The sequence below is a fragment of the Capra hircus genome, chromosome 6, assembly GCF_001704415.2.
Source record: "Capra hircus breed San Clemente chromosome 6, ASM170441v1, whole genome shotgun sequence".
NCBI classification, from domain to species: Eukaryota; Metazoa; Chordata; class Mammalia; order Artiodactyla; family Bovidae; genus Capra; species Capra hircus.
The window spans coordinates 92,011,552-92,037,854 of NC_030813.1; the positions used below are offsets into that span (position 1 = coordinate 92,011,552).

The following is a 26,303-nucleotide window of genomic DNA, read 5'->3' on the forward strand; positions in this document are numbered from 1 at the left end:
AAAATCCGTAAGTGAGGGCAGCCCTTGGCCTCTGTCTCCTATTAGCCAACTTTCCTCTGTGAGGGCTTCTGGGGAGAGGTGGCGAAAGAGAAGGCAGTAATGCAGCAGAAAGTACTCTTACTTCTTCCATTAGGTTAAATCGAAAGTATTGCGTGGTACACAAGACCAACATGGGTGTTGAATGCATCTTCCAGCAACCTGGGGGATGATTTTAGGTTAAATGGCCTTTCCTTGAGAAGAATTCTGTTTCTGGAAATTTTCCTTTTTTTTTTTAGTAGAAATAGCTGCTTGTTCCTTCTTAAGCTTAAACATCGTAATAGAGGAACAACTACGGTTGTCCATACTCTACTGGACACTGATTTTTGCCAATTGTTATTCCACTTATGAGAGTAGTATTTGTTTTAGATTTTAGCTGCTCTTTTGTGTACATCGCTAACATATTTGTCTGCTGCCAGATTATTACAATCAGATAGAAAAGGGAGTTTTCTTTGAGAGGGACTTCCACACTTCATGATCAAAGAATTTGTTTTGTATACTCTGCAGGGGAAACAAAATAATTCATTGGTGTCTTTGTGTGTGTGTGAGGTTTTTGTCTTTCTTTTTGTGGTAGCTGCAATCTGCTGAGATTCTGCACCTTTAAGCATCAAGAGGGATTTCTCATTTTTTAACATGAGTTCTTTCCAAACCTGTAGTTTAATTGAATCCAGCTCTGAGTGACACTTTAGAAAATGTTCTCCCACCTCAGAAGTGCTTCTCCAAATCAGGTGCTGTTCTTGTTCACCTGCTGGCAGTGTTTGATTAGCAGCCAGCTACACCCGGGTGTTCCGATCTGTGCCAAGACCATTCTATATATGGGAGTCTATGCTTGAGAAGATGAGTTGTGCTCATTATCTGGATGTCTTCCTTAGAAGTCACGTGCCAAAAATCACAGAAGCAGAAAAGCCAGAAACAGTATGAGACTTGGTATTGATGAACCATAAAATCAGAATTTCACCTCATGATATTGCTTTGTTCTTGGATACATCATCCCTTCCAGTTATGAGCTCACCAACCCTTGCTTGATCCCTGGGCCAGTTGGCCTCATCACCATTCTACAGATGGAGAATGGGAGATGCAGCCAGACAAGCCAGATTGCCCTCAAGCCAGGTGATCTAGCTAGAACATGGAGCCAACTCCCTTGACTTCTCTCCAGCCCCCTGCTGTCTGAGACAACTGGGCTTAGAAGGGAGAGCTAGGGGCGAAGTTGGAACTGCCAGTGTAGCCTGAAAGCAATCAGTATTTGAATTATGATTCAGAAGCCTGGAGAAGCCAAACAGTAGGTCAGACAGTAGAATCATAAATGGAGATTGGGAGAAGACAGTAAGGAAGAACATTAAAAATAAGGCAGTTTGGGATCTAAGTTCACAAATGTAGGGGATATGTTAGAAGATCCTTTTTATACAGGCCATGATGCCTCTGTTAACTATGGGCTGATAACATGTGGCTTCAGAAAGTACAGAATGTTTCCAGTAGGAAATGGTAATCAAAGTAAAACTAATGCATATTCTTAAATCATTAATTCCATAAATATTTCTTGAGTATCTCCCTTGAACCAGGAGGACTTATGTTATTCATCTTTATAGCTTCACCGCCAATCCCTTGGTAGATAGATAAGAAGAATAAATGGATTGATGGTTAGGTGGACACACGTTGTCAAGGAAATTCTATTCTGAGGATTTCTGTCTTCTTCATGCTCTTCCTCCCGGAACTGCCCAGTTAATCTGACAGAGGCTCCTGCCTTGCCCCTCCCAGAACCACCCACTCACAGGAAAGAGAATTCCCTTAATGAAGGCAAGTAAACACTGGTCTGTGTGCTCATAGGGAGTAAGGCCTTGATGTACTTTTACCCAGATTGAATCTGGGAAAATCATGTCAGGAAGAAGGCCACACCCTAACCAACTCAGTAGAATAATATTTGCATGTGTAGGTTTCACTTCAGCAAGCCCCACAGGTGTATAATCTCTGGGTCAGACAGTCAGAACAAATTTGCCTTCGTGGCCTCCAGACTTCTACCACCCTTCATCCACCATCTCTCTTGAGCTTGTCACCTGGGATCCCAGCGCTGTCACAGACCTACTACATAGCCAGGATCTAGGAAAGGCGCACCGAGAACCATTATTTATTGAATGCTCTCAATGCATTGGCCTCAGACCAAATGCAGAATTAGATTACTGTACTTGACCAGTTGGTTCACATTTTAAACAAATAAATAGGCAGACAGTGGTGAACTGAGTAACAGGGAAGATGGAAATGTACTCCAGGGAGAGGCTGGTACCAGAGAGGAGAAACCGGTCAGAGCCTGTCATTTGGGGACCGTAAGTAGGACAGGATCTTAACACATTTCAGATCCAGCTCCGTGCTTTTGATCAGAGGAAGGACAAGCTTGGTTGGGAGAGAGAAAGAGAAGCCACACACTTCAAGCCCTTAATGTTGAGTCATTCTTTTGTGATTATCTCTCTCTTTGGGAAAGGCAACCCATTCCAGTATTCTCGCCTGGAAAATTCCATGGACAGAGAAGCTTGGCGGGCTGCAATCCATGGGGTTGCAAAGAGTCGGACATGACTGAGCAACTAACACTACTCCTACGGTCTTTGGGCCACCATTGTACCTTGCATATGCCTCTGACAAAGCACGTGGCCACTTCTGGCCAAACGATCATTTGCTTACTTTCTATCTTCTCTAACAGAACATGGGCTTGGTGAGGATAGGGACTTTGTGTTCTTCATCTCTCAATTCCCAAAGTCTGATCCATCACCGCTTGTTGAATTTGCATATGATACCTCCCTCAGTGACTATAATTGAGTTTCCAGTGAGAGTGGACCAGGATGTCAGATGCTCTAAGATTTCAAGATAGAGGTAACCGTGGATGTGAGAGGCCAGCTTTCTTGAATCTAGTATTACTGGCTGGAATCTTGAGCTGAGGTGGTTAACAGGTGAGGGGCTAAACAATGACCTGTGGCAAAAGCTCAGAATCAGGGATACTCATGGTTCTGAGGGAACAGTGTGGCTGAAGCAGAGGGTTTGTGTTAGAAATACTGTGTCACAGATAAGAAAGGTCCAATGTGAGGTGGAGAGATAAATTAGGAATTTGGAATTAACACTTGGAATTTGGATACACACTAACATCTACAATATAGGTAAACAGCCAGGACCAACTGTATAACACAGGAAATTATACCCCATGTCTTGTAATGATCTATAATGGAAAATAATCTAAAAAAGAAAAAAAATATATATATATATATGTAAGGTAGGATGAAGCCAGTGTGTGAAGGGACAGATGAAGATGTTTGACATTTAAGCTTTCAATAGTGGGAAGCTACTGAAGCCATTTAAGCCAAACCATAAGAGATAGCAGGAAAGCTCAAAAGAGCTGAATCCATCAGTTCCAGGAAAGATATGTTGGGGTAAGAAGCCTACATAGGAAGATATAACAGCAACATTCTATGAATTAAGCGATAAAATCCCAGTCTTACAGAAGCACCACTGGGGATGAATATCAGGATTCTGGGAGGTTTGCTGTTTTGTTTGACATAAAGGTATCATTGGAATCCACAATTTTCTCTAATTGAGGAATAAAATAATGACAGCCAAACTCTTTATTTAGTGCTTCCTAGAGTATCTCAGTTCATACCTACAATCCCCCATTGAGGTACTACAGTTGTCCCATTTGACAGGTCAAGTTACTGAGGCACAGTGATTAAGGAACTTGCCCAAAGTCGTACGATTATGAAGACAGAGAGCCAGGATTCAAACCAGGATGGAAGGCAGCACAGCCCACAGTGTTAACCGCAAATACCTACTTAACAGGCTCGTGGGTGGACTCATGGTATGATGAAAGAGGTTCTAAAATGCATGTGTGTTGTCATTTTGAAAGAATAGAGAAGCGTTTCCTGTACTTGTTTATCTCATTATAATTACCTGTTCCAGTGTAAGGTGATCAGGATACTGTACATTGTAAAATCTGTGATAGGATAGTATGCTTTTTCTTTTTAAACATTGATTTTCCTAATTTAAAAATAATGTTCTTTATAAACAGCAGATAACAGACATAGAGTGAACGTCCATGTAATCCTAAATTGCTCCCCAAATCATTATCCATGGTTGGGTGGAAATTCCTCCAGCTCTTCTCTGTTATAGATGCTGATGTGTTACCATTATGTAAGTTAATATTAATCCTTTTTTCCAATAGATGATCACACTGTTCTCTAACATGCATTTTCATTTAATAATTTTGGACACTTCTCCATGTCAGAAAATACAGTTTCATTTTATTTTCCTTTAAAAGTTGTATAGGATTCACTTTCCCTTTCAGCATGCCCCAGTCTGGGTTCATGTTATTTTCCAATCAGCAGAGCCACAGGTCTGATGTGACCTAGATTCTTAGCTCAATGCAGCTATTGTTCCTTTTGTGTCTTGGACAGGACTCAAGGAGAGGCAAGTTCAGGAGGGACTCAATTTTCTGCTTCTGTGAACGTAATAGGAGCTATCATTTATCTAGTATGTAGGGAGAGCGAGCCACTATTTCTAGTCCCATTTTATAGACGAGGAAACTGAGACCCGGAGAGGTTAAGCAATTTACTTGTTCAATATTAGGAACTAGAAAGTCAGAACTTGGACCCTGGCTCTTTAAGTGTATTTTAGCAACACACCATCTCTTTATCTCTTTTACAAGTCTTTTACCTAAATGGATTAATATGAAGTGGTCTCTGTAGCATCATGTGGAAGTCTATTGTGGAGTAACAGTTAGTCAGTAAAGATGAGCTCTAACTCTTCTCTTTATGATGCACTTCACAAATACCTGTGAAGTGGTGGCTCGGATGGTAAAGCATCTGCCTGCAATACAGAAGGCCTGGGTTTGATCCCTGGGTTGGGAATATACCCTGGAGAAGGGAAATGGCTAACCACTCCAGTATTCTCGCCTGGAGAATCCCATGGACAGAGGAGCCTGGCAGGCTACAGCCCATGGGGTCGCGAAAGTCGGACACTACTGAGTGACTAACACTTCACAAATGCCAGCACGAAGGGGGAGCTGTTGAAGAAATACCCTCCCTTTCTGCTGTTTCTCTCTTCGTCCCCTCCCTGTGGGTCACTAGGTGGTCTGAGTTTGATCCACTGCCTCTCAACAGTCAGATGATGCTTCTCAGGGCTCAGACCTCATTTAGTTCCTCCCCTGCTGATGGAGGCCCTGAGGGAAGAGCTGCTGAAGGCTCTTCGGGGGAGTGTTGGAGCCTTCTCCACATCCCAGCTGAGTGACATGATGGCTGCATAAAGCCTGTATCCCTCCTCCCAACAGGACCCACACAGACATTTCAGAAGAGCCAATTTAAGTAGACGAGTGTAGATAAACAGTCTCGGTGGAGGAGCCTTAAGAGGACTTTGTTGTTTTGCTTTGTCTTATCTAAGTTAAGTACGGGCTTCCTGGGTGGCACTAGTGGTAAAGAACCCACCCTACCAATGCAGGAGACATAAGAGATGGGAATTCAGTCCCTGGGTAGAGAAGATCCCCTGGAGGAGGACATGGCAACCCACTCCAGTGTTCTTGCCTGGAGAATCCAAGGGACAGAGGAGCCTGGTGGGCTACGATCCACAGAGTTGCACAGAGTTGGACTTGACTGAAGCAACTTAGCACGCACGTACAAGTCAAGTAGACTGGTTTAACAGTCAGTCTATTTTAATGGAATAAAATACTCTTCAGCTTTGTGGTAGGAAAGCCTACACAAAGACAACACAGGATAAATCCTACATCCTGGACCCCTGAAACCGTTAGTATTTGAATTATTTGGCTGTACTTAATTTAGTTGCATCAAATAATCTTCCCCAAGGCAGGCGTTTTCATAGAGCTTGAGGGTTAGAAGGAAACTGAAAATCCAGGCGGTTCAGTTTCTCCTCTCGTGCATTTTACAGCAGCTCACTAGAGTGGTATGCCAGCCTCTGCTTGAACACCGTCTGAGAAAGTGAACCCCTAAGTACCAAAGCACACGATTTCATTTTTAGACCACTTCAAATTACAGTGGTATTCTTCTTTATACTAATTCTATCATAACTTCAGTTCTTTCATCCTTCTTGAACCAAATAGAAGATGTTGAATGGTTTTTCCATTTCACCATCTTCTGACCTTTTGAGGACAGTTATCGTTTTTCTGCCAGATCTTTTCTAGGTTAGTTAGTCTTCAGTTATGACCAAGCTAGACAGCATATTAAAAAGCAGAGACATTACTTTGTCAACAAACGTCTGTCTAGGCAAGACTATGGTTTTTCCAGTAGTCATGTATGGATGTAAGGATTGGACTATAATGAAAGCTGAGCGCCGAAGAATTGATGCTTTTGAATGTGGTGTTGGAAAAGACTCTTGAGAGTCCCTTGGACTGCAAGGAGATCCAACCAGTCCATCCTAAAGGAGATCAGTCCTGGGTATTCATTGGAAGGACTGATGTTGAAACTGAAACTCCAGTACTTTGGCCAACTCATGCGAAGAGCTGACTCATTTGAAAAGACCCTGATGCTGGGAAAGATTGAGGAAAGGAGGAGAAGGGGACGACAGAGGATGAGATGGTTGGATGGCATCACCAACTCAATGGGCATGGGTTTGAGTGGACTCTGGGAGTTGGTGATGGACTGGGAGGCCTGGTATGCTGTGGTTCATGGGGTCGCAAAGAGTCAGACATGACTGAGCGACTGAACTGAACTGAACTGAATTCATTCACCTGTTATTTCCATGTCATGATCCAGAGATCTGGGCTGTTAAGGTCTCTTCCTTGTGTTCCCAAACATCCAAGTCACTCTTTTTTGTGTGTGGATGTAGCAGAACACAGTGCTTGTGCAAACGAGATGAGGACAGTTTTTTATCTTGTTCTTGATGGTCTACTTCTACTAGGTTCACTCAACTTAGAATTCCACCCAATTCTTCAAAAGAAGGGGACAAGAAGGAACTTTATTCTGGAAAGTTTGTTTTTAAAAAATCACTTTATCAATTTATTTTTAAAATAATATAGAAAAAAGAAACCTGTGGACCTAGATTTTTAGATGTATTGTAGGTATATTGTGTATTGTATCATCCTTATAATATACTACTTTTCCATAATATGTATCCATGATTCATCTGTAAGATAGGAATTGTGTGGAAATAATAATGCTTAATTTTCATAAGTGTCTGAGTAATGACTCCTGAGGTACCAAATATTGAGGGTTCTTAAGAGTGTCTTGATAATTAAAGAGATGAAATATTGTAGAGTATTTCTTTACATCAGTGAGTCTTTGAAGTGGAAGGCTAGCCCCTTAACGACTAGGATTTTTTCAGCAGCTCTCCCCCTCCCTTCCTTACTGCTGCCCTGATGGAGTCAAGTTTCTGAATTCTTTCAGATCCTTGAAAGGTTTACTACCTCCTCCTCCACTGCAGGATTTAGGTACCCACTCTAGATCCAGATTAGCTTTTGTAACACTAGAAGTGAGTAAAGTAATCAGGTAGGTTTCCCTCAGAAACTTTCTTTGATGGTAAACTGTGTCCATGTATATGTAAGATTTGATTACACTTTAGACTTTGGAGAAATTACTGCTAGAATATACAAGACAACATGTGGTAGGGAGTTCCTGAAGGCGGAGAATACATCAGATCTATACATTAGATGCCCTTTTATTAGGAGAATACATTAGGTGTCCTTGTATCATTTTCTAAAAAGCCTATGATTGGGGTGTCTGTATAGGAGAGTGTCACTGAAAGTTACTACATATAAGGAAAAACCACTGTCCAAATTAACTCTGTCCCTTAGCCACTGGCTAAACTAAAAAAGGGGAACAAAATCTTAAAGACAAATGAATTATAAATAAAAGCCAATTAATTGTAGCAGGGAATGTGTTGAAATAAAAGTGGGTATATGTAATTATATGGGACATTACATTGAAAATGTTTAGGCGGTAATCACATGCCACCTAAACATTTGCTGGAGGGTGAATCCACCCTCTGCAACCATCCCTGTCTGATCTCAGAGACCCTCATTGACTCTGTAAAATGTATGATATGGCTTCCTTTCCTTGAAACGGTGACCTTTTCCAGGCCAATTAAAAGGTGCTGCTTTGAGGACATTGGAATCCAAGCTCAAAGGGATAAAAGGAAATTGAAACTTCTATTAAGATGAGCTAATGATGCCTGGAGCAGTTGGGATTAAAATAGAACAAAGTCAATTTTAAAAAGATCCCCAAATCAAAGAGTTTCTTCTCTCATCAAATACCAAGAGAAAGCAAAATGATTTTTAATGAAAACTAGGGCAATGGAAATCAGCCTTTTGCCCAGATCCTGGGGCTTCAATCAAAACCAATGAAAAGTTTTGAGAAAAATCCTTTGAACTTCTTGGGAAAAATGTATTACATAAATATAAGATAATGTCATGAAAAATAAACTATCTTTTCTTACAAATTAGATAAAATGATCCATAAATATATTAAAATGATAATGATGAAAAGTAGTATACATATAAGATTAATAGACAGTTGATTCCCCATCTGACATAAAATAAATCCTGAGTTAAAAGTGAGCATTTTAAAAAACTTAAATATAATAGACATATAACATTGTATTAGTTTTAGGTGTACAGCATAATAATTTGATATATGTATATTTTATGAAATGATCACGGTAAGTTTAGCTGACATTCATCACCACACATTGATGACAATTCTTTTCTCGTGATGAGAACTTTTAAATTTTATTTTTCTCTTAGCAACTTTCCAATACACAATACAGTATTGTTAACTAAGTCACTACGTAGTATATCACATCTCCAGCACTTAATTATTTTATATTTAGAATTTTGTACCTTTTGACTACTTTCACCCATTTCGCTCATCCCAGACCCCCTATTCCCTGTGCATAGCAATCACCAATCTGGTCTCTGTATCTATGAGGTGTTTTTTTTTTTTTAAGATTTCACATATAAATGAGATTATATAATTATATAGTATTTGTTTTTCTCTGTCTTATTTCATTTGGCGTAACTCCCTCAAGGTCCATCCATGTTGTCATAAAAGGCAGGTTTTCCTTCTTTTTCCTGGCTGAGTGATATTCCATTGTGTGTAGGTATACAACTTCTTAATCCATTCATCCATTAGTGGATGCTTAGATTGCTTTCATCCTTGGCTCTTGTAAATAATGCTACAATGAACATGGAAGTGCAGGTATCTTTTCAAGTTAGTGCCTTCATCTCTTTCAGATAAACACCTAGACGTGGAACTGCTGGGTCCTATGGTAGCTCTATTTAAAATTTTTAAGAGACCTCCACCCTGCTACTCTAACAGGAGTGAAGAGATCTCACTGTGGTTCTGATTTGTACTTTCCTGATAATTAGTGATACTAAGCACTGTTTCTGTATTATTGGCAATCTGTATGAATGTCTGTTCAGTTTCTCTGCCCATGTAAAAAAATTATTTATTTATATATGTGGCTGGGCTCGGTCTTAGTTGCTGCATGCAGGATCCTCCATCTTCACTGTGGCAAGCGGGAACTTCTACCCTGACCAGAGATCAAACCTGGGCCCCCTACAGTGGAAGCATGGAGACTTAGCCACTGGACTACCAGGGAAGAGCCTCTGCCCGCTTTTTAACTGGATTGTTTGGGATTTTTACTATTGAGTTATATGATTTCTTCATATATTTTGGATATTAACCACTTATCTGATATATGATTTGCAAATATTTTCTCCCATTCTATAGGTTGTCATTTAATTTTGTTGGTAGCTTCCTTTGCTGTGTAGATTTTTAGTTTGATATAATTCTGCTTGTTTTTTTCTGCTTTGGGTGTCAAATCTAAAAATCAATGCCATACTGATGTGAAGGAGCTTACCCGCTAGTTTTCTTCTCAGAGTTTTATGATTTCAGGTCTTATGTTCAAGTCTTTAGTCCATTCGGAGTTGATTTTTGTGTACGGTGTAAGATACTGGTCCAGTTTTATTCTTTTGCATGCGCCTGTCCAGTTTTCTCGACATAATTTATGGAAGAGATTTTCCTTTTGCATTGTATATTTATGGCTCTTTGTCACAAATTAATTGGCCATATATGCATGGGTTTATTTCTGAGCTTTCTATTTTGTTCCTTCGTGTGTCTGTTGTTACACCAGCATCACGCTGTTTTGATTATAGTATATTATATGCTATGGTAATAGCTTTGTAATGTAGTTTAAAATCATCAAGTGTGATGCCTCCAGCTTGTCCTTCTCAAGATGGCTTTGTCTATTTGGGGTCTTTTGTGGTTCCATACAACTTTAGGGTTATTTGTTCTATTTCTGTGAAAAATACCAATTGAATTTTGATAGGGATTGCATTGAATCTATCAGTGGCTTTAGGTAATATGGAAATTTTACAATATTAATTTTATTAATTTTTCCAGTACGTGAGTACAGAATATCTTACAATTTATTTATGTCTTCTACAATTTCTTTCATCAGTGACTGTATAATTTTCAGTGTAGGTGTCTTTCACCTCCTTGGTTAAATTTATTGCTAGATACTTTATTCTTCTTGATGCAACTGTAAGTGGGATTATTTTTCTTAATTTCTAGAATCTAGTATTTTGATGACCTGTGATGTACGCAATAACAGTCATTAGGTGATTGCTGTGGATGGCAATTATTGCGACCTTGGTAGGTTGTTCACTTCTTAATACAGCTCATAATAACCATCTGTATTAGTCTGCTAGGTCTGCCATAACAGAACACCATAGTGTGCATGGCTCGAACAATAGAATCTTATTTTCTCACAGTTCGGAAGCTGAAAAGTTCAAGATCAACATCAAGCTTTCAGCAAGTCTTGGCTTCTTATGAGAGCTTTTTCCTGGTTTGTAGATGGCCACCTTCTGTATCTCCATGTGGCCTTTCCTGGGTACCTGCAAAAGTGTAGCAGAAAGAGAAAGGAGAAATGAGCTCTTTGGTTGTCTTGTTATTTTTGTTGTTGTTATTCAGTGGCTAAGTCATATCTGACTCTGTGACCCCATGGACTGCAGTGCAACAGACTTCCCTGTGTCTTCCCTTGGAGTCTCTTATAAGGACACTGCTGCTGCTGCTGCTGCTGCTAAGTTGCTTCAGTCGTGTCCGACTCTGTGTGACCCCATAGACAGCAGCCCACCAGGCTCCCCCATCCCTGGGATTCTCTAGGCAAGAACACTGGAGTGGGTTGCCATTTCCTTCTCCAATGCATGAAAGTGAAAAGTCAAAGTGAAGTTATTCAGTCGTGTCCGACTCTTCGTGACCCCATGGACTGCAGCCTACCAGGCTCCTCTGTCCATGGGATTTTCCAGGCAAGAGTACTGGAGTGGGATGCCATTGCCTTCTCCATATAAGGACACTAATCCTTTTAAATTAGGGCCTCTGCCTTATGACCTTGTTTAACCTTACTTTCTCAGAGGCCGTTATCTCCAAGTACAACCATATTGGGGTTAGGGTTTCAACATATGAATTTGGCAAGGGACACAAACATTCAGTCTTTGACACCACATAATAAGTAAGGAAATGGCAACCCACTGCAGTATTCTTGCCTGGAGAATCCCATGGACAGAGGAGCCTGGCAGGCTACAGTCTGTGGGGTTGCAAGGGTCAGACGTGACTTAGTGACGAAACTACTACTACTGATAAGTAAGAAGTTAGGGAACTGTTGAGCTGGCAAAGGCTTCCCACCACACTTGCACATCAGTGGGTAATGCCTTTGCCACTTTGAGGATAGTTGGATGGGTAGCTCACAAGCCATCCAGAAACCTATCAGCAGGCTAGTGCTGCATTTTCTGTTTGTTTAAATTCTAAATGAGCTAATTGCCCAAGCTAAGGAATACCACATCCTTGGCTTAACCAACAGAAGCCTCTTCATTGCACATTTACTTGAACTCCCTTAAGGTAATGTTTAATGGCACTGTGGCCAAGGGGAAATTTTCCATCATAACACATCATTTTAGGATGTTGGTTACCTATCCAGCAAATCAGGTCCTTGGCAAGGGAAACTTTACAGAGTCCAGCTTCACCTCCCCTGAACTACCTGGGTATGGTTTTAATGGTGGACAAAGCCATTATTTCAGAATTTAAAGGGTTTTCAAGAAAAAGGCAAGTCATTCCTGCTTATATTAGGACTCAAGGCTACTTTATTGAAAGTTAGGATTTCACCATATGATTTGTATTGGCAGAAGGGGATGTCTCATCTCAGCTTGGAAATTCTAGGCTGAGTTGAGTGTTAAATTTAATTACCAAAAAGATGGACTCCACCACTTCCATGCCAGTGTGTATTAAGCAAGGGCAAACATAACCAGCGTTGGCAATCAGTTTTAGCAGTTTAATAATTTGAATAGATAAAGAAAAAAGGGAGTTGGTAAGACAAGAAAAATGGCTCATCTCAAAAGCAAAAAGACATCTGGACTGATAAGAGGACAGCTGAAAGAGGAGCTGAAGATAACCATGAGAAACTGATCATAAATTTGCCTCAGGGTTCAGACAGGGGGTCATGCAGCTGAATTATAAGCAGGGGTCACTCTGGTGAATTTAGAACTTACATCCTGGTTTTGCTACCTCTAGGCAGCCTCCTTCACCATGCACCTCATCTCCAAACTCTCAATAGTGAAATACGCATGGATGAAAAGAATTGCCCAATATGAATAAGTAATTCTAGTATATATGTCATTGATGGGATGACGTTCCCTGAGAAGTGGGTCAGCCTGTGCCCCATGACACAGGCTACTGCCTCACCTGTGTTGTGTCAGATGACTAATAAACAAAACTCACCTGACAGCTTGAAAGTTTTCATTGTTACGCTTCCCTTGTGATCCCAGAGAGGCCAGGCCTTATTGGAGAGGGTGTTCAAGTTATGAGTCCACGCAAGATGTGAAGTACTTTTGAGTGTGTGTGTGTGTTCCAACAACACCACAGCTGGTGAACTAACAGATATACCCACACAGCCCAGGCGTTCTAGCTGGTTGTTTAGGGTTGCAGGCCTGGGGCAGGTGTGTTGTATATGTGTGTGTTAGGAGAGAGAGGGCCATGTGTCATACTCCACTGGACTTTGCCTTATGTAAAGTGTGTTTGTAAAAGTAGAATGGAACTCCCTCTGGTCTGATGCTGTGAAGTGAGCGAATATCACACAGAACTGCTCAATAAACTGAAAACAGTAAACTGTCCAATTATATGATGTATATATATCATGATTATCATTCCTGGCAATGGTGCCAGCATCAGGAATCCTGTATTGAGATCGTCCATGTTCCAGATCCTGTTCTGGAGCAGGATTTTTCAATTTGGGCTCCTATCAATATTAGCAGTTGGGGCTGGATAATTCTCCATTGTGGGTTGTGTGGTAGGGCTGTCCTAGGCTCTGTTAGGTAGCATCCGTGGCCTCTATCCACTGGATGCTAGAAGCACATTCCCTCTCCCCGCTGCCACCACTCCCCCACCCCCGTCGTCGTGATAGCCTGAAGGTTTCCAGGCGCTGAAAAATGTCCCCCTGGGAGCAAAATTACCCCTAGTTGAGAACCAGTGTTTCAGACATAGGGCGTATTTGAGATGGGGCATGGTGTGCACAAAAAGCATGGCCTGGGTCTCACACTGTTGATTTCGCTGCCACATTCCCTTTATTTCCTGAGCCCTGGCTGTGTGCCAGGCACAGCGCCAGGTGATGGGGATACAAGGATGAAGAAGACATGCTTTCTGTCCTTATGGAGAAGAGTCTAGTAAGGGAGAAATACTAATAAATAAATAAATTGCCAAACAGATGCAGTGAAATTGCCACATGCAGGAGCTGCAAGCTCGTGATAAAGGTCAGGAGAGAAAGCGCCTGACCGAGCTTGGGAGGTATCCCAAGAAAGCAGAAGCATCAGAAAAGGCTTTTCTGAGTTGCCTAAACTGAGCTGAGTCTTAAAAGATGAACAGAGGTGTAATTCAGTGTTGCAACACTGAAGCATAAACAAGATGCAGAGATGAAAAGCAGCCTAGAGAGTGTGTGTGTATTGGGCAGGGGATGCTAAATCCGGGATAGACAGACAGGATGACCTTGTTTGCCAGTCTAAGAGCTTATGCTTTATGCTGGGCCTCCCTCGTGGCTCAGACAGTAAAGAGTCTGCTTGCAATGCAGGAAACCCAGGTTTGATCCCTGGGTCAGGAAGATCCCTTGGGGAAGGGAATGGCAACCTACTCCAGTATTCTTGCCTGGAGAATTTCATGGTCAGGAAGGTGGAGAGCCATTGACGGGCTGTTAGTGAGGCAGTACCATGCTTTTGTTTAAACCTATTGCTGTGGTCAATATGCAGAAAATGGATTTAAGGGGCACAAGAGTAAAAGCAGGGAGACCAACTTAGGAGGCCAAGGATAATGAGGGCTGGAACTAAGGCCATGGAAGGAGGGGATAGATTTGAGAAATCTTGCAGAGATAAGATTGCATGACTTGGTGACTCTTTGGGTGTGAGAGCAGAGGAAGAGGGAGCAAGTCAGGATGACTGCCAGTCACATTTGTTCCAAGGTGCCACTCTCAGGGTCTAGCATGTAGAAAATAACTGAGTGAAGGTAATCCTTGTAATATGCTATCATGTCGACAACTTCTTATCTCCATTTTGCAAATGAGAAAATCGAAACCCAGAGGAGGAAAGTTGTTAACCCAAAGTCACACAGCTAGTGACCTGAGCTCTGTTTGGCTGTCTTAACTTCTGCTTTGTCCTGCTGTGTGGCTTTGGCTAAGTGTGGATTAAACTGGTGAAAATGACTTCAGTCAGAAAGAAGTGAACTTTGTTACCATTGGCTTTTATGCTTAGTGGGTGCTTCAGTTCAGTTCAGTTCAGTTCAGTCACTCAGTCGTGTCCGACTCTGCGACCCCATGAATCGCAGCACGCCAGGCCTCCCTGTCCATCACCAACTCCCGGAGTTCACTCAGACTCACATCCATCAAGTCAGCGATGCCATCCAGCCATCTCATCCTCGGTCGTCCCCTTCTCCTCCTGCCCCCAATCCCTCCCAGCGTCAGAGTCTTTTCCAATGAGTCAACTCTTCGCATGAGGTGGCCAAAGTACTTACTAAATAGAGGAATGACTGATGTCATTGAAAATTAAACCAATGTCTGTGTATCATTTTCGGGCATTCCAAATTGTTTAAGGGAAAAAGAAACAGCCTACCAAGTATTACATGCAAGTGGCACCCACCTAAGTGGCAGCTTTCATCTCAGATTCCTGGCACCTACAAGTGAAGTCTTGGGCCCATAGTCCATTGTCAGTCTCTTCAGATTCATGGCCAGGGACATGAGTATAACTCATGCGTGTTAAATGATTTGGTAATTTATATATATAATACATTTATAATTATAAATGTGTAATCATTAACTATATAAATTAAATCACTAAATATATGATAATATAATATAGTATGTGAATATATGTATAAATTCTGGGTCAATAAGATGATCTCCCATCATTTCTATCTGAAAATATTAAATGTGCCCAAGACCAAGAATGACTATGAACCAGATAATGGGGGTGATGGTTACTGGGCTAAAGATTGAGTGGTATAGATGTCTTTAAAATAAACACAAAGAAATTCCTGTGTCACTTCTCTCCAGGATTGCTCCCTTAACCTTTCTTTCTCCAAATCTAGACTTCAAGGCTCCTAGAAGAACCAAGACACAGAAGTATAGGATTAGTTGCCCAATTTACTTATATTTTAAGAAAGTGTCCCCAAAGGCCAGTTAAGCCTGCCTGACAGCAGTGACAGGTCTCCTCATCAGAAAACCCCAGAATGATTATAGCCTATGACCTGTGACAGCTCTAAAGACATTAAGAACTGCCAGGAAATGCCACTGGGATTTCTCTCTCTCGGGTCATTGGAAAACAAGGAGGCTTTCATTATTCAGGTTGAGGATTAGAAATTCCTTCCAAAATATTTATGCCAGGCCATTGATATGATGAGAGGTCTCACTCTAAGTATCAGCTTATATATTTTAAAAATAATTTTGCACATTGTTTAATTGTGAAATGCAGTCATGTGGAGTGGAAGAAACCCAATATTTGAAGTCCAAGGACTTGGTTTGATTCATTTTTTCAGCTTTTCCCCTGACAGGTTGGTGACAGACACATTCATCCATAGGTCCCTACTCTGTTCAAAGCTATTTGCCTTAATTTGAATGTTTTGCCTTAACCCAAATGTACCTGCTCATTACTAGCTCTAAAAATTAAAAGTGGAATATTACCATCTTTTTTGGCATTCTGAACCCAATTCCAGTATGTGCGTGTGTGTGTGGTGGGGATTTCTCCACCCCAAGAAGCAATTCCTTGTCACCAGCAGGAAGTCTGAGAATTCAACTCAATTCTGACACTACACAGAGATGGCATCAAATTCCGTAGATTAAGGGTTCATTTCTACACAAACACACACACTTCAGAACTAGATGTAGCCCACCTGGTTACCTGTGCTTCTGACCTATACACCACAAATTGGAGGTTGTAGTGATCCCTTCCCACTCAAGAATGACAATCACAAGTCCAGGTTGTTACCTGTGTGTTAGTCTCTCAGACATGTTGGACTCTTTGCGACCCCAAGGACTGTAGTCTGCCAGGCTCCTCTGTCCATGGGATTTTCTGGCAAGAATACTGGAAAGGGTTGCCATTCCCTTCCCCAGGGGATCTTCCCAACTCAGGGGTTCAACTGGGGTCTCCTGCATTGCCCCCGGACCCCTCTTTGGGCTCAGTGAATTTTCTAGAGTGGCTCACAGAACTCAGAAAAACATTTCATTTGTTAGATCCCTGGTTTATCGTGAAAGACTGTAACTCAGGACAACTGGATGGAAGAGACGCGCAGGGCAAGCTACAGGGAGAGGATATGTGCTTCCATCCCCTCTCCAGGTGCTCCACCCTCCCCACGGCCCATGTGCTCCCCAGCCTGAAGCTTTCTGAAACGTCCCCGACCCCCAACCACACACACATGCACACACATCCTTTTTTATGGAGGCTTTATTGGATAGGCCCAATTGACTAAACCACTGGCCATTGGTGATTGAAGTCAACCTCCAGGCCCTCTGGGTCTAGGCCTGGGACTGAAAGTTCCAACCCTCTCATCACAAGGTTGTCTGCACTGGCGACCAGACCTCATTAACCTAATAAGAGACACCTGTAAGCTCCTATCACTTAGGAAATTCCAAGAGTTTGGGAGCTGTGAGCCAGGAACTGCAAGTGAAGATCTGAATGATCGCATATATGTATAAATCACAACATCTGACCATCCACTTGAAGTCCTTTCCCTTTGGTTCAAGGTGCTCTCTGCTCTGTTAAAGTAACCAAGCAGTGAGTGCAAGGCTGCTCCAAGTCCCATCAGGGTTGAGATTCTGTTTCCATGGTGCAACAGTGACATCCATTGGCCTGTTGCACTAATTATAGAGGAAGCCTGTTTCTCAGCTCTGTAACTATTGTGTTTCCTGATACACACGTAACACAGAGAACAGACTGTCGCCAAGCCTGACAAGTAAGTCAAGACCGAGTCACACCTGGTCCCCTGCAGACTGTACTGGTTTCAGGACCCTTTCCAAGGACTCGCGTTCTCAGATTGTGGCCACCTGGGTCTTTTCTGTGGTCACATGGGGCAGTCCTGGAATCGGTCCTATTTTTGTAGACTTTAGTACGTTCGTGGGGTTGTTGGGAAACCATTGGTTTGCGATGCAGATATCTCCCTTCACCTCTGAACCTTTTCTACATGAAGTGAAGCTGATAACCTGTTTCGTAGTGACCAAAGGCTTTTCCTCATACTTGATAATATATCTCCACAGTCACACAACAGTTGTGACAATTAGGAAAGTTCACATCACATGGGCTTGGCACCCACCAGACTGTGAAGGAGGGAAGCTGGCCACCAAAATGTCAGGTGTTCAAACCCCAAGCATTGGTGACTTGTGTTCCCTGCCCTAATTGGAATTCACCAGGTTGTTCAGAAACTCTTGCTTCATTTCTGAAAGAACCTTGCTGGAGGGGCGGGGCGGGCAGGGTCTAAAGACAGAAAAGCCAAGGAAAGGTTATGTGGCTGGATTTGAGATTGAGCCATGACTGTGTCTTCATGTAGAAAAAGAAAAACCAGGGCTGTTTTTTCATCTCCATAGAGAACATAACAGGAAATAGCAAGACTAAAAATACTTCCATCAACTATGTGTCAGATACTCTGTTAGGTATTAAGAATAAAGGATAAAGAAGACAAACCATTGCATTCACCCAAAGACCTCATTTTCAAGTGAGAGACACAAGCTAGGAACAATGAATTCTAACTGTGTGGTAAGAGTTTAGTAAGCGTTCCTGCAGGAACCCCTTCTAACCCGTGTGTGTGTGTGTGTGTGTGTGCACACGCATGCACACATAACTGGTAGGATCCAAGTAATGGCCAATGTTGGCACCTTTGGATGGAAAAATGAATAGTCTCAGCTCCACTCAAAGCCAAAATATCAAATACTGCTTAGTATCAAAATCAATCAGGTTGCAAAACTGACAAGTCAGATACCTAAAACTTATATAAAAGAACAAAACCTGTGGATTCCATGTCACTTCGCATCATTTCCTGGTAAAAGTTTTTTAAGAAATTATTAGGGCATTGTAACTAGTTTATAGTGTGTGCGTGCTCAGTCGCTTTAGTCATTTTTGACTCTTTGTGACCCTATGGGCTGTAGCCCACCAGGCTCCTCTGTCCACGGGATTCTCCAGGCAAGAATACTGGAGTGGGTTGCCATGCCTTCCTCCAGGAGATTTTCCTGACTCCAGGATTGAACCCATATCTCTTGGGTCTCCTGCATTGGCAGGCAGATTCTTTACAAGTAGTGCCACCTGGGAAGTCCTGATTTATGGTATATGTAGCCAAAACCATCACTGACTCACTAGTAAAGTTTTTCCAAATCATTGTTATGATTAAACAAACAAACGAAAGACTCACCTAAGAAAGAATATCATTGAAATTCCATGCTTCCTTTTCCAATTGACTACCTGAAAATTTGATTCCAGTGCCCACTCTTACTAACTGGTCTCATATTAACTCTTATTGTAAATTCTCAAGGCCCATCCTTTAGCTCACCTCTCCTCTCCCTAGCACAGCTTCCCCATGTGACCTTACTGATTTCCCCTCTGGAGAGGGCTGAGTACCAATCACTTCCCACATACCCATGGAACTTTTTAAGGACAGAGTCCAACAGATCGAAGACACCTTGCCAATCAAGTGGCTCTACTACTTTACACTCCCCCCTCCACACACACACACACACACACACACACACACACACACACGAGCGCGCGCGCGCGCACACACACACACACACACACACACCCCCACTGTGTAACCATTAGAGCTCCTTAGAAAAAGTGCAGCCCACATTTTAAAACAGTTTCTCATGTTGGCCATTTTGGTTTAAATCCATGTCAGTCAAACTGAGAGAATTTTAGCCTACAATTGTTGGCTCTGTTTAAAGTTCCTTCCCAAGTACCAAAGTGTAAGTCTGAAGAATCCAGTGACATTTCTATGAGCTTTGAGAAGCCTCTCCACCAACTAAAAAAGATGAGTTTACACGGATACAGAGAACAAACCAGCAGTTACTGGTGAGAAGAGGGAAGGGAGGAAGGGCAGTATAGAAAGTAGGGGATTAAGAAGTAGAAACAATTAAGTATAAAATAAGGTGCATGGATATATTGTACAACATGGGGAATATAGCCAGTATTTTATAATAACTGTAGGAGTATAACCTTTTAAAATTTTGAATCGCTACATTGTTCACTTGTTACTTATACAATATTATATTGATCCATCAACTATAATTCAATAAAAAGAAAACCTGTAGCAGCCCATCACAACATATTGTGTATTTCCCAGTGTGTTAATACTAAAGAGACCAGGAATGCAGGTGTGCAGCAATATCCCCGGAGGCCTTCGAGGTCAGAGTGCTGGCTGTCACATGGAGGCCACCCCTGTGGGTTGCTGACCCTTGGCCATCAGATCTGAGAGCTGGAAGCTCCACCTCCCTCATACGGAAGTCCCACTTGTCCCTGCGCTCTCAGCTCCCTTCAGAGACCTTCCTGTTTGGGTCGCTGCAGCCCCGTTGGCATCTATGCTGTTTGTGTGTGTTTAGTCCCTCAGTCGTGTCCAACTCTTTGCGACCCCCACAGACTGCAGCCCACCAGGCTCCTCTGGTCCATGGGGGTTCTCCAGGCAAAAATACTGGAGTGTGTTGCCATGCCCTCCTCCAGGGGATCTTCCCAACCCAGGGATTAAACCCAGGTCTCCTGCATTGTAGGCGGATTCTTTACCATCTGAGCCACCATGGAAGCTCATTTTAGCATTTTGGACCTGGACATAAAATAAACTTATAGTAGGTTTTTACAGGACAATTTGAGTCTCTGGAGTGGTTTAAGGTCCTCAGGAGGCCTCATGTGCTACAGTCTGTGGGGTCACAAAGAGTCGGACACGACTGAGCAACTGAACTGAACTGAACTGAAGATAATCCTCACTGCCCAACAGTTTTTCATCCAGCTGCTCAGAGGGCCAAATGCCCTCACCTCTGGATTAATTCTTCCCCCCTGTGCTTTTAAATGGATACACCTAGTGTTAGTTGCTCAGTCATGTTCAACTCTTTGCTACCGGATGGACTGTAGCCCTCCAGGTTCCTCTGTTCATGGGATTCTCCAGGCAAGAATGCTGGAGTGGGTAGCCATTCCCTTCTCTAGCAGATCTTCCCAACCCAGGGATGGAACCTGGCTCTCATGCATTGCAGGCAGATTCTTTGCCATCTGATTCACCAATTAACACCTTAATAATAACCAGTCTATAACATTACAGGCTTAAATTTTTTTAATTTACTTTTCAATATATTTTTATTGAGATATCATTTACAAGCTTCAGTATTACAGTTCCATTTTCAGAATCCTGATAAATGTATATACCTGTGTAATCTATACCCCTGTTAAGATAGACCATTTTCATCATAAACTCCATGCCCCATCCCAGTCCATCCCCCACCCCCCAAGCATCCGGTATTCTGATTTATTTCACCATAAATTAGATTTGCCTCTTCTAAAGCTTACACATTAAATAACTCAGTACGTACTCTTTTGTATGGTATTTTTTTACTCAACATAATGTTCTTAAACTTCATCCATGGTGTTGTCTATGTTCACTGTTTATCCATCCTCCCGCTGATGGACATTTGGGCTGTATCCAGTGTGGGGTTATTATGAATAAAGCTGCTATGGATATTAGTGTTCAAGCCCTTTTGTAGACATATGTTCTCATTCTCTTAGATGAGATGCTGGATCATAGGGTAGATGTAGGTTTGCCAAATAAGAAACTTTCATACTATTTTCCAAAGTCGTGGCACCATCCTACAATACAGTACCAGTTGCTTCACAACCTTCTTGACATTTGTTGCTGGCAACAAATGTGTTAGTTTTCTATTGCTGTGGAATAAATTTACTGCAAACATGGCATCTTAGAGCAGCACAAATATATTAGCTCATAGTTCTACAGGTCAGGAGTCCTGTATGACTCAGTTGCGTTCTATGCTTATGGTCTCAAGGTTGAAATGAAGTATCACCCAGGCTGGGTTCTTATCTGGAGGCTCTTGGAAAAATCCACTTTCGAACTCATTCAGATTGTTGGTTCAGTTCAGTTCCTGTGGTTTCCTCACTGGCTGTCATTTAGAGCAGTTCTCTGCTCCTAGTGTGTGCATGCTCAGTTGGTTAGTTGTGTCTGACTCTTTACAACTCCATGGACTATAGCCTTCCAGTCTCCTCTGTCCAAGGAATTTTCCAGGCAAGGATAGTGGAGTAGGTTGCCATTTCCTACTCCAGGAGATCCAACCCTTATCTCCTTCATCTCCTACATTGGCAGGCAGATTCTTCATCAGTGAGCCACCTGGGTAGCTCATTTGCACCTTTTTCTCACATGGCCCCTTCTATCTTCAAGCTTGCAAAATACATTGATTTCTCACCCACTTCCCTAGACTTCCATGCCCCTAGGTTTAAATCTCTCTGTCTTCCTTACTGCTTTTAAAAAGACTCATCTGATTGGGTCAGACTCACCTGAATAATCTCTGTATCTTAAGGTCATTCAGCTTGGAAACATAATCGCATCTGCACACCCTCTTCCCAGTAGTACATAAATTAATGCATGATCAAGTAACCAGGGAGCAGAAGTCTTGGGACCATCTTTAGAGTTCTGCCTATCACAGCGGTCCATGATGAAATTTTAAAACCAGCATCATTTTTAATTATCCAGTTGCTTAAAAACAAACAAACAAACAAACAGAACATTTATTGCCTGGCTAATCGTGGAAATCCTTAGGATGAACTAAGTGCTGCAGTGGCCACTCGCTTGGGTTTACGTGTTGTTCTTTCATGGAATCCATGCCTGAATCTGCGGTATACAATTTTTAGGTGCTTCATTCAACCAGTCTCTGTGGTATTTCATCCTTTAGCTTTAGCACTCCACTTGTACTTTCTCTTTTGCTTGGTAAGGTAGCCACACTTGCCACAGGTCAACTTCTGAAGGTGGTAGGCTTTAGAGCCACAGCGGCGGCACAGCGTGTGCGTCTTATTCGGATGCTTTCCAAGCAATGACGTTCCGTTTGTCATCTTGCTTCTGCCGCTGAGACCAAAGAGCTATCCAGTTCCTTTTAAAGCCAGAGATTTCAAAAATATTTTCCTCCTAAAGAATTGTATTTACTGTGGCTTCAAGAATTATCCCTTGCCACTTGTGTTCTATGCATTTATAAAACTCCCTGCATTTGAAAACATCTAAGTGCTTCTACATTGAGTTTTGACACGCATCCAACATGATCAAGTTCTCTAGCTGGCAACGATGAAGACTGGAATACTTAGACACAGGTTAAAGTGATTTAACCAAGTTGATTTTTGTCATTTCCTAGGGCCTCATAGCTGGTTGCAGAATTGAGAATTAATAGTTTAATTTTGGTAACTAGAATAATGGATCTTAGGGATGAAAAGTCCCAAGAACTTTATAGTCAAACTGAAGATCAGAGAAATTGATTCAGAGAGTTGGTTATTCAGAGACGAGCCCAGAGCTATGTCCCTAGGTTCCTGGGTAGAGCTCTGTTAACTATCCCACAATGGATAGTTACCCCTTGCTTCTCAAGGGGTATCTTCTCCTGAAAGGGGACTTTGAGGTTTGTTGATTTAAGTCACTGTATAAATCTCTGATGGGCTTCGCAGGTGGCGCTAGTGGTAAAGAACCTGCCTGCCAATGCAGGAGACATAAAAGATTCAGGTTTGATCCCTGGGTGGGGAAGATCCCTGGAGGAGGGCATGGCAACTCACTTCAGTATTCTCCAGTATAGAGTTGCAGAGAATCAGACATGACTGAAGTGACTTAACATGCACATATGCATCAATCTCTGGGATTCTAGAAAGTATTTATCGAAATAATGCATTATTTCAATAAATTTGCATTGCATGCATGTATGCTCAGTTGTGTCTGACTCTTTGCAACTTCATGGACTGTGGCCCTCCAGGCTTCTCTGTCCATGGGATTCTCCAGGCAAGAGTACTGGAGTGGGTTGCTATTTCCTTCTCCAGGGGATCTTCCCGACCCAGGGAGTGAACCCAGGTCTCCTGCATTGCAGGCAGATTCTTTATTGTCTGAGCCACTGGAGAAGCCCTAAATTTGCATTAGTATATTGGTATATAGTATTAGTTCCAAATCAAAACTTTTCAACTAACTAAATCCATTCCAGGAAAGGTTATCTTCAATTAGCTTGAAACTAATTGAAGGAGGGAAGGAGCCAGTGAAATTGACCTGCTTCTATTCAGATGCTAGGGTCTTAGGAGTTCTTGAGTCCGTGCTTGAAATCTTTTTTGGACTTGGGGACTCTGCATTTCTTCCAACAGAGAATGAAAGAATTGTGTACCTGACTTCCATGAAACTCTCATAAGGCATCTCATATTTTTCAAGATGAATTCCAGATGAACTGATGGCAGAGTCACACAGCTTCCAAGGCAAGACTAGAACCTGGTCACCCTATGGCTTTACACCAAAAGCAAAGCAGCCCAGACTCTCCTAAGCTATGTTTTATTTGGCCCACAGAATGGTGGTGCTTTTTTACTCGAATTCATTTTCAACATTGAAAACTGGAAATTTCCATGTGAAAAATCCAGATGTCCTTTATTTTTTTTAGAAGTTGGAGCTCAAGGAACAGTGAGCCCACTTTCTGCAAGGCCCTTGAGACAGGGCATGAGCCTTCTAGGCACTCCAATCCCCCAGGTTCAGCTTAGTCCATTTGCCTTCTCGGTTCTACAGGAACCAGAGTCATGACACCTGTTTCACCCAAGCTACCATTTTGAGACACCTTGTCAGACTGTTCAAACAATTTCTTACCTGGGTTACACATACCAAATTCGTCTGACACTTATTTCCTAGCAGTTGAAAATAATGAGCCAGATTTTAAAATAGATGAGCTACTTCCTGGCATTAATTCTGGCCATTTAAAAGAGTGTTTTCTCTGTAAGCCCTTAGTTACCATGTGGGATGCTCAGCATACACATAATTTCAAAAATTACTCTCTTCTTAATACGTTTGCTTAGTCATCAGGAGATTTTGACTTCTTAAGTAAATGAAACATTTGGTATTTGTGAAGTCAAAGAGTTTATTTAGGATAGCCACCTTGTCATCTGAAGAACTTATGTTATGGACTGAATTGTCCCCTACCCCCCAAATTCATATATTGAAGTCCTAACCCCCAATATCTCAGAATGTGACTATATTTGGCAATAGGGCCTTGAAATATATGCTTAAGTTAAAATGATACCGTCAAGGTGAGCCCCAATCCAACCTGACTCCTGTCCTTATAAGAAACTTGGACATGCAAAGAAGCACTGAGGGATACACACAGAGGAAAGACCACACGAGACACAATGAAAAGGTGGCCTCCTGCAAGCTAAGGAGAGAGGCCCCAGGAGAAAACAAACATGTTGACATCTTATTCTTGAACCTCTAGCGCCCAGAACTGCAAATATTCATTTGTTACTTAAGACAAGTGTTTTGTTACGGCAACCCTAGCTAACAAATAGAGCTTCCTAAGTTGTATTTCTTGAGAGGAACCTCTGTTTCACGTTATGAAATGTATGCAATACATTGTTGATTGATAATTCCGCTTGAGTTTATGCAGCTAGAAGCCCAAGTTGACTGATGGCTGTGATTCCTTAGCTGCACATAAGAATCATCTGTGGATCCTTTAAAACTAACTATGGGATCATCACCCCAAATTCTGACTCATTGGTTTGGGGTTGGTCCTGGCCCTCTGGTTTTATAAGCCTCCCAAGAGGTTTGCAGGTACAGTCTAGAGTGAGAATTAACTGATTCAGAGGGAATGATCCCCCCTCCTAAAGAAGGGCCTGGGTTTCTGCAGTTCTCCCCTGGGAGTCCACAGCTGACCATGCCATCCAAAGGTAGGCGGGATAGATTTACTGCCTGTATAACAAGACCTCTGAGGACTTTGCGTGAAAATGAACCTCTGCCCACGGGCCTTATATTAGTGTTGTTGTTCAGTCGCTCAGTCGTGTCTGACTCTTTGAGACCCTATCGACTGCTGCTCTGACCTTCATCATCTCCTGGAGCTTACTTAAACTCATGTCCATTGAGTTGGTGATGCCATCCAACCATCTCATCCTCTGCCACCCCCCTTTTGCCTTCAGTCTTTTCCAGGATCAGGATCTTTGTCAGTGAGCTGGCTCTTCACATCAGAACCCCCAAATCTGCAAGTGGCCACAGCTCTGCCTATGAGGCACTTAATTGATGTGTGTGGCCTGGCTATGGTACAAGTTTTAGTGTTGTTTTCTTTTTTAATCTCTTATCTCCCTGCCACTGATACCCTGTGTTTAATTTCTTGTCCCACCTTCCATTCCAGTGGAGGGTGGGGCATTCTGGAAAGTGTTCCAGGAAATTGTGGCTTTCCCTCTGCACCCTGGGCGTAGAGCTTGGAATCGAACAGAAGGAACAACCATTGCAGGGAGCATGTTCCCAAGGCGCAGGCCCATGTGGTTTTCCCTCCAGCAATGGTGAGATTGACTCCTTTCCTGGCATGCTGGACTGTTCTGTGGATTTCGCTGCTTTTTGCCACATCTCTCACAATTAGAATGGTGTTTTCTGATGTTCATGGCTATCTAAGCTTGCTGATTTTATTAACTTGCTGCTGCTGCTGCTGCTAAGTCGCTTTAGTCGTGTCCAACTCTGTGCGACCCCATAGACAGCAGCCCACTAGGCTCCTCTGTCTCTGGGATTCTCCAGGCAAGAATACTGGAG

The 26,303-nt window shown here is 42.3% G+C and overlaps 1 protein-coding gene and 1 pseudogene across 2 annotated transcripts in view; one reads left to right on the forward strand and one right to left on the reverse strand.

Annotated features, from left to right (window-relative positions):
- The window catches only part of SHROOM3 (shroom family member 3), a 330,680-nt gene that overhangs the window by 207,508 nt on the left and 96,869 nt on the right, over positions 1-26,303 (forward strand). The gene's annotated exons all lie outside the window — the stretch shown is intronic.
- On the reverse strand, positions 22,328-22,621 carry LOC102189294 (annotated as a pseudogene).